Here is a 13284-nt window from a genome sequence, read left to right on the forward strand (position 1 = left end):
ATGCTATATGGTGTGAAGGCAAGCATTTTCGAACACAAAGAATTGATGAAAAGAGGAATACACAAGATTGCAGTGTCATTAGTAGCTTTGAGGGAGCTAATGGAAAAATGGATGATTATTGTGACACAATCCGACATATTTAGGCTTGACTTTCGTCGCTTCTTTGTGTATGTTTTGGATGTCAAATGGCAAATGGACGTGGTGGAAAAAGGGCCTAATGCAACGATAAAACGCCATGCAAGTGGCTATGTAACTATTGACTCTACAAAGTTTTGGCAAACAAAGAAAGATAGGCTCATATTGCCACAACAATGTGAGCAGGTATGCATTTTTTACTAATGTGTTTCATGTACATATATATCTAAGCTCACGTACCCCTTGACTTCTGATATGCTAATTAATTACTGCAGTATGTGTATTTGAGTAGGTTATCTATCTGCCAATGGTGCATGACATTAAATGGTGGTACGTCATCCCTATTGCACCACGTTCCAAAGTGATGTATAATACATTCACTGATATGGAGCATATGGAGAATGTAACAAGCCGCAATGAAGATGATGTCGAACATGCCAATGAAGATGTTGTGATCGATGATCAAGAAATAAGAGATGATCATGATAATGAGGATGAGCATGTCATTTCTCATGATCATGAGAATGACCCTACCATTGAGGATGATGGTGATGTTGATAAGGATGATCAGGACATCGATACCATTATCAATGGACAGAATATCGATAGTGGAATAAATTTAATCGTAGCCTTACAAATTGATCAAATGGATATTGATGTTGATCGTTTGGCAAGGATGGATCTTATTGAAGATGAGATCGAACCCTAACCAATACATCACTGTATGGTTCTAAATTGATGACATTTCTATTGTATATGTTGTCTTTTAATTATCTCATGATTTATTTTTGAATATATTTCATTGTTGTAAATGCATGTAGTGGGATTGTGTAATGATATATACTGTAATGTACTATGAGATGATTTAAAGAAAATAGTTTTTAATTTTATAAAGGAATTTACTTTTTTTAAATAAAGCGTGTATTGATGCGTGTATTCATGCGTATATTGATGCGTGTATAATTGCGTGTATATACACGTGCTTATACACGCGCTGGTAGACACATTACCTAAAGTTCAATACACACGAATTTAGATGCTAATATACACGCACCCGATACTATTCAAATACATGCGTGACCATACACGCGCCCGTAACTTATCACGTGTATGGAACGCGTGTATGGCAGCAGTGTATGGCAGCAGTGTCTTGTAGTGCTTGAGCATCATTGGGTGTGAAAGACTTGCTCACCTCCTGTAAACAATTTATGGCTGTCCTTAGACACTAATTTAAATTTGGAAGATTGGAGTGCAAACTTTATCATGCCTTTTGTGAGTACTTTTGAAATTGCCATATCAACTTCATCATCTAGACTGATAAACATTTGTCTAATGGTCTTACATACTCTGATTCAATGCTTCCATCAATGACCTCCAATGACCAATTTATCCATTGATTTTAGTTGTTTCACATGCTCACGTGGGCCTAATGGAGTCGAATTCTCTAGCATAGTTTGTATCTTCCTATTCCTTTGTTCTAAACTTTGCAAATTAATAGATAACTGAGTATTTTATATTTGAACAACATGCAGTGCATCTTGCAATTTATTACACATAGTGTCCTTTGCAATCAACACATTTGAGAGCTGCACAATCCTTGCTTCCTTGTTCTTTAGTAGGTGTTGAGTACATGCATAAACACTATATACTTGGTTGACAAGTCTTTTTGTGTATCCTAGGAGCATGACCCTCACATACATGCTTAATGGATCACTATTTGTTGCACTATATTTGCTTCTATCATCCTCTTATGTAAAGGTGCATACTCAACATTTAATTGAAAGTGTATATCTCTTTTCCTATTCCTTCTTGCATCTTGTATTGAAAATATACAAAAAATTAACTGTAAAACTTATAATACAAAAATTTAACCATTGAATCTTAATTAAAAAACATGACAAATTCTTAAATAGCAAACCACATAAATATAACATATTAAAAGTTAACTTGACATACTAAGCCATAACATAGCAATAACAACATATTAAATCATAATATCAAGCACACCAATTGAAGCATAACATCAAGCTTAACTAAAAAACATTTTAAGAAATTTAATATAACAAGTTACGTAACATTAAATCATGTTAGTAAAGTAGAGCATAATATTAAACTTACATATCATACCATTACATTAAATATTAATTGAAAAGAAAACTGTATTAGAAAACCATAAGAAGATATCACAGGTGGTGAACTTGAGTTGTTCCAAGTTATATAAAATAAATATACACATACATATATATATACACACATATACATATAGAGTATATATAAATACACATATACATGTATGTATATGTATGTATGTATATATAGACATACAGCTCAAAATTTTCTCAAAAAATCAAGTAAAGCGCTATATTATGTGAATATCTAAGGTCCAAGTTGAGAATCTCATATGAGTTTATATGTAAAAGATATTAGCATTTCATGGAATCAGTCCAAATTCGGGACAAGGTGTATACATTGACTTTGTACCTAAGAAAATGAGAACTTTAGACTACACAATTATTAATTATATTATGTAAATATATTCCCAACTTTGCATATGATGTTCCAAAAAAAGAACTTGAAAGGAAATTCGTTTGTTAGCTAAGAGAGATTGGCCCACTAAAGATAAACAATTGCCTATTTTTTTACTGTTTACAGGGTGTCTGAGTGGACAAAACTAGGCACCCTGATCTTGTACCCACCCATATGTACGTACATATATATATACATATGTGTGTGTGTGTGTGTGTGTGTGTTTGTGTGTGTATGTATATATGTATACATCTTTGTGTCTTATGAATTTCTCTTGGGTTTTCCTTAAGCAAAAATTTGTATCTAGGAATAAATATATCTAACTGTACTTTTTAAAAGAGATAGAAATCTCACAATATTCCATCCTTTAATTTGCACTCATGAAAGTATGCCTTTGTGTCTTATAGATTTCTTCTATGTTTCACTTAAGAAAAAATTTATATACTTATTTTTTTAGATAATTATTACTCTACAATCCATCCTTTAATTTGCTCTCTTGACAGTAAGTCTTTGTGTCTTATGGATTTCTCTTCTATTTTACTAAATTCATAATTTAGTTACTTTTTTGGGATAATTATTTAACTACACTCCATCCTTTAGTTTTCACTTATGAAAGTATGTCTTTGTTCCTTATGGACTTAAGACAAATTTCATATACTTATTTTGTTTAGTTGATTATTTTGCTACATAAGTATGTGTTTGTTCCTTATAGATTTTTCTTGTGTTTCGCTTAATTTTTTTTTGTATACTTGTTTATAATTATCTAATTATACATAGGTCCTTTAATTTGCACTCTTGAAAGTACTTCTTGTAGAGAAGAGGGAAGAGGCCAAAAAGGAAACGTTTCCCACTAGTATATCCCTTTTTGGTGTCGATGCAACAGCACCCATGAGCATAATCCCATTAAAAGCCATCTTTGCCTAGCTGTACTATGGCGGTAGACCACTGTGATTATGTGTTATTGACAGACATTATGCATCATTTTAATATTTTTGAAGACTATTGCTTGGCTGCTTTAGCAAATTATAGTGAAGAAGACATGGGGTGGGTAGAGCAAGGATTTGAGAAACACCTCCTAGTTGATTTCGTAGTCCAAGACGCCGAGTATCTGCCTGTTTGGCAAGGATATATTAAGGGACTTGTTCAATGAATCTAGGGCATATGAAAGCCAATTGCCTTTTGAGGAGGAGGCTACAGTAATTGCAGACTGTCTTGGTTTGGTAAATATGGGTAAATATATAGCAGCTACCATACATGAAGACAGTAAATCTACGATCCCTTTGTGGACTAGAAACATGCTTGAAGGTGATGAAAATCAATAGGTAATAGTACCAAAAAAATCTTAAGCTATTAGTATTCATTTTACGTATATTTTATTGATTAAATGTATTACATTGCTTGCAGGTTTTTGTATATAATGATGATTTCCTGAAGAGAGCAGGAGGCTCAAGATCATCCCGTGCTAGTAGTTCAAAATCAATAGGGCATTGAAAGGATGCTGGTCTCGCTGAATATATAAGACATTTGAATCATCAAAAGATTTCATAAAGAGTTATCAAAAGACAATGCAAAATTTCCTTTATTTGCATTGAGATTACTCTCTAGGTTTTGTGGTGGATATGATGTCCCATTGAATGCTGAGAAAATGGTGCTGGTGGAGAAACATTTTGCATTGCGGGTGTTTGGTCAAGGGCATGGGTGTCAAATGCTAAGATGCCCCTACTACCTATCTTACATGTCCCAGGCTCTTGCGGTAGGAATAAATGAACCAGATTCATTGCCTTCTTATGGCAAAAGATATCTAATGAGGACAAGAAAGAGCCACTGTGTTTCTCTAGAGGTGCAATTGCCAAGAATAGATCTCCCAGCAGATGAGGTTTAAGAAGAAGACGAAGGAGAAGGACAGCCACTGAAGAATATGAAGTCCACCTCCTCATCAAGCCCACTTCCTCCCAACACAGATCAAATTGTAAAGTATGGTGTATGATTATACAGTATATGTTGCAATCATAAATAGAACAAAGCTAGATGTATGTTTAAATTAGACTCAAAGTATTGAGATTCTTTTAAGTCTTCTTTTTCTTCTTTGTACACTTATTGACTCCTTGAGTGTCTTCATGTGTCAATGTTGTATTAATTGGAATCCCCAATTTAGGATTAATTTTATCATTTGCAAAGCAAGTGTTCTCTACATTTTTTAGCAATAGTGAGTTGAAAAGGAAATTAGCACGATCAATAAGGACATTTTTTTAACAAACCCCGATGGGCCCGAAATTCTTTTTGGAAGATGGATCATTAAAGCATCTATACATAACTACCTCAAATCATCAAAATCTTCATTCTGACAAGGTTTACGTACATCCAATCAAATATTCATGAGAATTGAATCATTGAAGCTACATAATACATACCCCGAGCACTAAATTTCATGAGCATAGATAGAAAGTTGTCAAGTATGCACACAATTGGATGGTATACTGTTTTACACAGCCTTGTATCTAACAAGTATGCTAAAAACTGGATGGCATACTATTGTACACAACTTCATGTACCTCATGGTATAGGATAAATAGATTTTTGTTAACTAGGTGTGGGTCTTGGGTCCATTGAAAATTTGATTGCTCGTACAAGATAAGTTGCTACTATCAAGGCCTCCGAGTTGTAATCCCATAACTCGTAGGTTTGCTCATCTTTAGGTGCATAAAAGAACCCTTTCACAGTAAAACAACCTAGTGTAATGGCATTCCCCCATCTATCCTTTATAGGTCTCTTACAGAGCTCTTTCTCCTTTGTGCATTTTAGAATGTAGAACTCTGCATTCTTTGGATTTTCTTTTTCAAATGTCACCCTGCAAAATTGTCTCCTATAAGAAGGAGATCACTAAGGGTATCATGGTGCGATGTTAACATCAATGTACCTATGCCATATGTCTTCCATACAATTACTACAATAACATGATAACCACTACACCCTTAATGCTATTGGATAATGCTGAGAGTATGCATAGACTGAATGTAGGGATCTTGTGTTTGTTATAGCCTTGACATTCCATGCCTCATCTCTATCTATAACACCCAACTTTATCTCCCAAAAGACTCTACTAGCATACCGGCTTGTGATTCACATGTGGACTCGGCTCCAGTGTGGTGAGTGTTTCTTGCAAAAACTTTACGACATTAGCTGCACATTCGAGCTTAGCACCATTAGGCTTGAGTTGTTCATGAGTTAGTTCTTTCTTCACCACAGCCCTTGCACCATCACGATCTCTCTTTCCATCACTAGAGCCAAAGAAATTCCAAGCATTTGCAAACCTATGATGGTAGTGTATGTGGAAACAAAGTAGAAAGGACTTTTTACTTTGAATTGAGATGAAGTACCATCAGACCAAACCCAATGATGTTGTAGGGGAATACCAAGGGTAATACAAATTATAATAGAGGAATACCATAGGGTAATACCCAATTATAATAGAGCATGAATCAATGTTGCACAAAATGTGTATCATGCTTCTTATCATCAGAGATATAAAAGTGAATCGTTTTGTGGATGTCACGTGCAATGTGAAAGTATGTAATATGCACAAATATGGACACTTGGCTTGAATACCTGTGCATTGACTGTATTTCAGTGAATTTTTCTCCTTAAAAGAGTAATTCTCAACAAAGTCTACAACAGGTATTACCACATCTTCGGGAAAATTGGACAAGCATTCTTTGTAGTGCTTAGCTTGCCACAAAATTAGGTTTGAGAAAATTTTCAAGCTAGTTGTTGAACATTTAATTTAGTGCCTTGCATGAAATTTCCTTGTGTATTAACTCTTTCCTCTTCTTTGTCTTGCCATCATTAGTAGTTTCACACTCTATGTCCTAAAAGACCTTCACAGTGACAAGTCGACCAACATATGCAGATTCAGCTGGACAAACTACTATTTTTCTTTAGTTAGACAAACTACTATGTTTCGAGGACCAAAGACACGTGCAACTCCCCATCAAACACTTCAAAGCATGGAAAACAGTACCTTTAGCTTTGGGACATAGAATGGACTCCCATGTGCTTGTGATTCTTTTGTAGGACTTCTCTGCAACCTTGCACCCACCTGGATGAGAACCCACATTACAAATGACACAATCACATTGACATGATTTGCATGCAACCCAAAGATAGATCCTCTAATCTGGTTCAATGCATCTTTTAATAATGACATCTAAACATGTGTTATGTAGCAACAAGTGTATCGATCCTTAAGCTTCTGCACAAAGTATGGTTTTAATTTCTCAAAAGCTCATTGATGAACTGGTGCCTATGAATGCATCTCCTTAAACAACAAATATAGTACAATCCGCAATACAAAACCATTGTAGCAAGTCAAACATTTGGTTTGAAATTGGTTTGTAGTTATAGGTTCCTAGGTGTATGTAGCTGGTTCACACCGGTATCTTATTATGTTAACGACGGTATCATATTATTTCAAAACTTGTGTTGTCTAAAGCAAGGATGTTTTTTTCCTTATATCTCATGCATGTTGCATAGAGCTTATGTTCTAAATGGTATCATACTGGTACAAAACACTAGTATCATATGGCCAACCCAAATTCTCTTTCCGGTCTTTACCCGGTATGATATCAGTGTTGAACCAGTATAATATCGGTTAGAAAATTTGCTATATACAAAGTACATTAGAGGATACCATGCTCTTAAGCTAGTATGATAGTAGTGTTTAACTGGTAGCGGGTCTTTTCCCTATATCAAGAGTGTTAGTTGTATATAGCTATCATTCCACAACCGGTATCATATTGGTTTGGGAGCGGTGTGATATTGGTAAAAATCCTCGTAAGCTTGATTTTGCTATAGCCTAACTATATAAAGGTTGTTTTCAATCGGGTATCTTGCTAGTTTAACACCAATCTCTTACTGCAGTTTTCTTGGTTTTGTTTATTGCCGCCCCAAGTTGCAAATCGTTTTGAACCATGTCCTCCCTTGTGAGGCCTATGGTTTCTTTTTATTTGCTAGATTTTCCTTTCCTTAACTTCCCCAAGTATTCCAAGAGCTATAGGTTGACTAACTAGAAATCTAATAGTCAGACATAATACACATAGACACATGATAAAAGATGGAAACAATGCACATACAAGGATGATACAATCATAGAAGAGTAGACAATTTGACTTTTGTTTGTATATCGGTTGGAAACATCTAATCTAGTATCTGAATCCACATTGAAGGAATATGCAATATATAAAAGCAAACCAAATCAGCACAAGTGTTGGGAGAAGAGGTTGTTTCTATTACATGAGATTGATCGAGAAGGTGTGTCAAATGCTTAACATAAGATTTTCTGCCAAGGCACTTGCGACATATATCATTTTTGCTCGATGAAACATGAGTATGGATTAACCAAGAATTGAAAACAAGCTCTTTCACCTCATCACTGATTATTCCTACTGCACGGGCTTGTCGATGGCATGAAGATAATGGCAAAATATCATCAGTAGATGTTTGCAGACGCTCTCTAGCTATATAGAAATTATGTCTATGTATGTTCAACTGCCTTGAAGCATTTGCAATGTTAAGAGAGAATGTATTTGTTCTGGTGCCATTCATAAGAATCATGGGAATAGATCTTTCAAGAAATAGCTCCTCAGAGTTTCTAGGCACTTTGACTTCTTGAAGTGTATTTCATGTGCCATCTAATAGACTTGTTTGGTTCCATAATGAAAAACTACTCAAAATTTCCTTCATGGAGTGATGTTGGAGAACCTGAGCTAATATATTAAACCTGGTCTTCTCGTCTAGACCCTTGGTCCGCTGATTAAAGTACTAAACAATGTCGTTGCATATTTTTTTATTCTTCTGCTTGTTTTTACCACCATGACTTGCATTTCTTCTCTCCTTTTCTTCTTGTACCTTAGACTTCATCCTTGCACGTTTTTTTTGCTTCCTTTATGCATGATAATCTTTGATTGCATTGGCAAAAAACTATATGCATGACTTGCAACCCTGTACATAGACTGAACTTCTACATGTGCCTCTAAATGCTTGGGAATCTATGATGGGTGAAAGGTCCATGCGTATGTGTGTGTGTTAGTGAAACAACGATAAGGGGCTTGTAATAGGCAGTGAGAGAGAGAGAGAGAGAGAGAGAGAGAGAGAGAGAGAGGTAAAAAACAAGGCAGCAATAGGTTTAGGGTAGAGAGGACATGTAAAGAGACAGAGTGGGTAAGCGAGAGAGACAGAGAGATAGACGTGGGAGAGGTGGCAGAATGAGTGCACCACAAGCTACTTGTAACTATTTTTTGTTTTCAGGCTTCTCAAAACGTACAAAATGTGGGAGAAAATGAGAGAAAATGACTTTTTCAAATGTCTAAAAACCAGTTTAAAAGCCATGTCCAGGATATAGGTTTTGAGTCCACCTTACCATGCATCCTCTTACTGTCATAGTCTTAACCCCACCAAATCTGAAAGTCACCTCTAAATTTTCCACTTGTTCTCCTACCACCTTGCCATGACTCTCCCTGGTAACATACTCAACAAGTCATTGTGGGACCCCTTGGTTAGATTCCTCCAATTAGCTTAACCATAGGTTTTGCAAGCAAGATATTCTTGTTAGTGAAGAATCTAGTTATTATCCCCATCCTCCTAGCATGCCTTGGAAAGAACGTCATGAAAATACAAAAAATTAAATAAAACATAAACTAGAATGCTTGGGTAGCCTTATTAGCTTCTACAAGAGCACAAGTGTGCCCGAATGAACATGAAGTCTTAATTTCTGTAGCATGTCTTCTTCCTAGGCATGTCTTTCCCAAGTTTTAGTTTGCGTTACATGTAGAAATTATTTGTTGGTTTTGATTGACATATCTCAAAGGCAAAGTTTGAAATTCACAAACATACAACCATGCAGTTTTACTTATAAATATATTGAATTGACCGAACAAATATGAATCTATAAACATACTTGGAAACAATGCTAGAGACGCGTCTGCCGTCTATTGATAAACAACAGCATGCTTACGCTTATGATCGATGGAGGTCTTAAAGTACCTTGCAAAAAGAATAATCACAAATTGGTTAGCACCTCGGCGGGGGGGTGGGGGGTCACTCATAAATATGTAAGTGTAGCACGTGGGTTTAGCACAAGGGGTTTTTAAAATCCATTTTAACTCATTTTTTATGTACCAAAGGGTACCATTTAAAGGGAGTATTCACAAGTTTAATAGAAAAAGGGTATGTTTTATTTATAAAAATTCACAAACAAAGGATTTTTAAAATAGGATTTGAATGCACATAATACAGAGGGTTTACATATAGTGAACTGCTCGAGGTTAGCACATCTAAATCTAGGTTACATGTTGTAATTCAAGTCTTGTACTTGTTTCTGCGAGTGAAAAAAAACCATACATAAGTATGGCATGCAAAGTTGGCGCAATCCTCCCCAAAATTTTAGAAACATAAGGGAGCGTGCCTTTCCTCCGTTTTTCAAATAACACTCTTGGTATCAAAAGTGGACCAAAGATACACCTTCAGTGTTGAAAGTGGCCATTCGTTTATTCGAATATATTTAAGAGAGAAAAATAGGAATACCTTTGTCAATCTGTGATACTGAAGTCGATGATGCGACGAGTCTCGTATGATATTGTTTCACAATCAGAGATTAATCTAGAGCCATAACCGTTTGTCAATGCGCACACAAGTTTCTTCGACCTCGTAACCGAAGCTGGAATCTACAAAAAAACATTCAAATCGGGAACAAAATTGAGATGCAAGCAAATCTTGTCGTGTAATATTTCTTGAGGATGAAGATCCACTATTTGCAGTATATTTAAGAGTATGAGATACGCTAAGAGTAGGAGTTCCTATATGCTAACTACCTCCAAAAGTCTCTAGATCATTGGCAGCCCACCTTATGCTTCCAGCAAACTAGGGGGTTAAATGGGTTGAAGTTTTTTCTCTACTTGGGTTATCCTGTCAAGAGTAAGAAGTTACCTTACCTTCTACACCATCGACACCAATGTAACTATGATAGGCTTTTGAGCTTGAATAACTCTGTGAAAGCTTTGGAGGTGTTCAGATATCCTACCCTTCATCTTTGTAAGAATTTTCTAGTCCACGCCTTTCTATAGAAGAAGATCTAAGACCTATGGAGTTGTCCTCTATTTCCATATGACTAAACAACCTAATGACACGGTTGATGATGCAAACCAACCATTTCCTAACGAAGATGATGCCAACCAACCCATTTCTTTCTAATGAAGATGCTTCAAATTTTTCATATTTAGGTATCCCTTGAATTATCAAAACACTACCGAAACTTTGATTTGGCTCATGGTGTGCATGCTTTTGACTTGCCTTTAGATGTAGAATCAGCATGTTTGAAGCAGCAAACAAGTGTGAGAGCATCCGGATTTATCCCCTCTTTATGCATCTGTTCCAAAAAGCTCAGTGCTTGCTCACCAAGCCCGTGGTCAGCATATCCTGTGATAAGTGCAGTCCATGAAATTACATCCCGAGCTGGGAGCTCATCAAACAGTTCCTGGGCTTCTACTAATAAGCCTAATTTGGCATACATGCCAACCAATGTGCTGCTGATAAAAGTATCTTTTTCAAACCCCTCTTTGACAATCTCAAAGTGCAATTCTAATCCCTTCTCTATGGCTCCCAAGTTGCTGCAAGATTTTAGGCAGCTAAGAAACGTGAGAGCATCTGCAGGCACACCCTCCTGTTCTGAGTTTTTCTGCACCTCCTCAGCTTGTTTTCCCAGGCGGCCCGTCCCTCCTATCCAGTTGTAGCTCCTCTTCTTGTTTTCCCAGGCGGCCCCTACACACAAGGCTACACCTCTTTTTGCAGCAACTGCTGCGCCCCTTTACTGGTTACCTGCAGCGCCTCAATGAGGCGATTCCCCTCTCACAAGACAGCACCCTCAGATGCGCCTGCTTGCAGCTCGCTTCGCACCACGCAGCTATGAGAGACTTCCCCTTTTTCTCCTCTTGCAGCTGCCTCCTCAGCTTCTCCCTCCCTGTTGCGCCAGCAAGCCTACCTGCTACTGGACCCCCAGAGAGTCTCTCAGCTCAGTACACGGCGAACTCCCTTCGCCTACGCTTCTCTCCATATCCCTGTGGCTGCACAGCAAGCCACCCCTCTTCTCTACCCACTGCTCTTTTCTGCCTATCCTGCGGCTCCCTAAACTGCTCCCCGACGGCCCCTTTTTCCTCTCCTCGCCGACTTCCAGCTTCTCGAAGAGCTTGGCTGGCGGCCATTCCCATTTCGACGTAGCTGGCCACCAGCTGGCTACGTTTTTTTTTTCTTATTTTATTTATTAGGTTTTGAAGATGGCCACTATAATATCTCCTTTCACACTAATGCCCATATCTCCATAGCTTTTTCTGCCCATGCCCACATACCTTAAATGCAACCTTGAGGGCCCACTCATTTGGACACGCATACAACTCAAGTGGCCGAACAGTTGAGATCATCTCCAGCTACGTTCCGGACAAGCTTGCTTCCAGAATTTCAACTTTGTCCCCGCAGATACACTTCCATCAAAACCCTATGTCTGACTGCTGCATCCATGACACCCTCAAAAGCAAAACCCTCCACACGCCATACATCCCATATGTACACAGACACTTAATCCCACACATCTAGATTTGTATTTAACAGCCTCACATGCATGGTTTCACACCATAGACGTGCTGTGGCACGACATCCACCCCCTCTAAACCTGCACATCCTCTGGTATGTGCCACACAAGTCCTGAAATTCAGTGTCCACGCATTATTTGCACACCAACATTGGTATATGTACAAGCCTCAGCAATCACATCTGAATGGTTCTGCTTTCCCACCTAGATCAAATACCAATCGCTTTTGGCATATGTGGCATATCCTTTGCTCATATGAAGCCCTATCCTCATTTAGATTCCCTGCATATGTATGATCACCCTCATCATTCAAAGTGGGATGCTCTTCAAAATGATTTGCTTCAAAAATTTCCTCAGGCCATGTTTGAAGCCTTTGCACCACATATTGTATGGCCACACCAAGTAACAACTGCATTAATAGCATGGAACACACACTTGATAACATCCCATCCAAATCTACCTTGCTTGGATCCAGCTCACCCACTGATAAACATTCATTCTTCTCATCCAAAGACGGAAAAGCATCAACACATACAAAGTCCAACAAGGCATCATCGAGAATAGCCTCCAGATCTGAATCAATCTCATCACAATCATTTGGCTTACAAAAAAAGACTTGTAAACTAAATAGAAATTGGGAAAATGTACAAACATACTATTTAGGCCCTAATCTAGGCATGGATAAAAAATAATTCAAAAATCTAAAGTCTACATGTAAATATATGAAATTTCTTAATTCAAAAGTAAAAAGAGCTTAAATCCATCAATTTTGATGGAATTTGAAAGGAAAAATCTAGGAGGTTATTCAAGAGAGTCACATCAACAAGTTGCAATTTTAAGTTCAAATAAAAAAATACTTTTTGTTATCTTCAAAATCTGGTCCCAATCTTAGACAAAGATATTGTGACAATAAAAAAATAGGTGAACCTATTATAATATAGCCAAAACGTGATCTTTTAGATCCTAAAAGAAGAGAGAGAGAGACCTAA

General features: G+C 37.1%; 1 long non-coding RNA gene across 1 annotated transcript; it reads right to left on the minus strand.

Annotated features, from left to right (window-relative positions):
* Positions 1–11038: 11038 nt before the first annotated feature.
* Positions 11039–12642, minus strand: LOC147627961 (uncharacterized). Its single transcript, XR_015268401.1, has 2 exons — positions 11477–12642; positions 11039–11427 (listed from the first exon to the last, which is right to left on the minus strand). It is a non-coding gene; the product is annotated as an uncharacterized LOC147627961 (long non-coding RNA).
* Between the last annotated feature and the right edge of the window lie 642 nt (positions 12643–13284).

Source organism: Cibotium barometz, chromosome 20 (genome assembly GCF_041138505.1).
Source record: "Cibotium barometz isolate CiBa-2024 chromosome 20, ASM4113850v1, whole genome shotgun sequence".
NCBI classification, from domain to species: domain Eukaryota; kingdom Viridiplantae; phylum Streptophyta; class Polypodiopsida; order Cyatheales; family Cibotiaceae; genus Cibotium; species Cibotium barometz.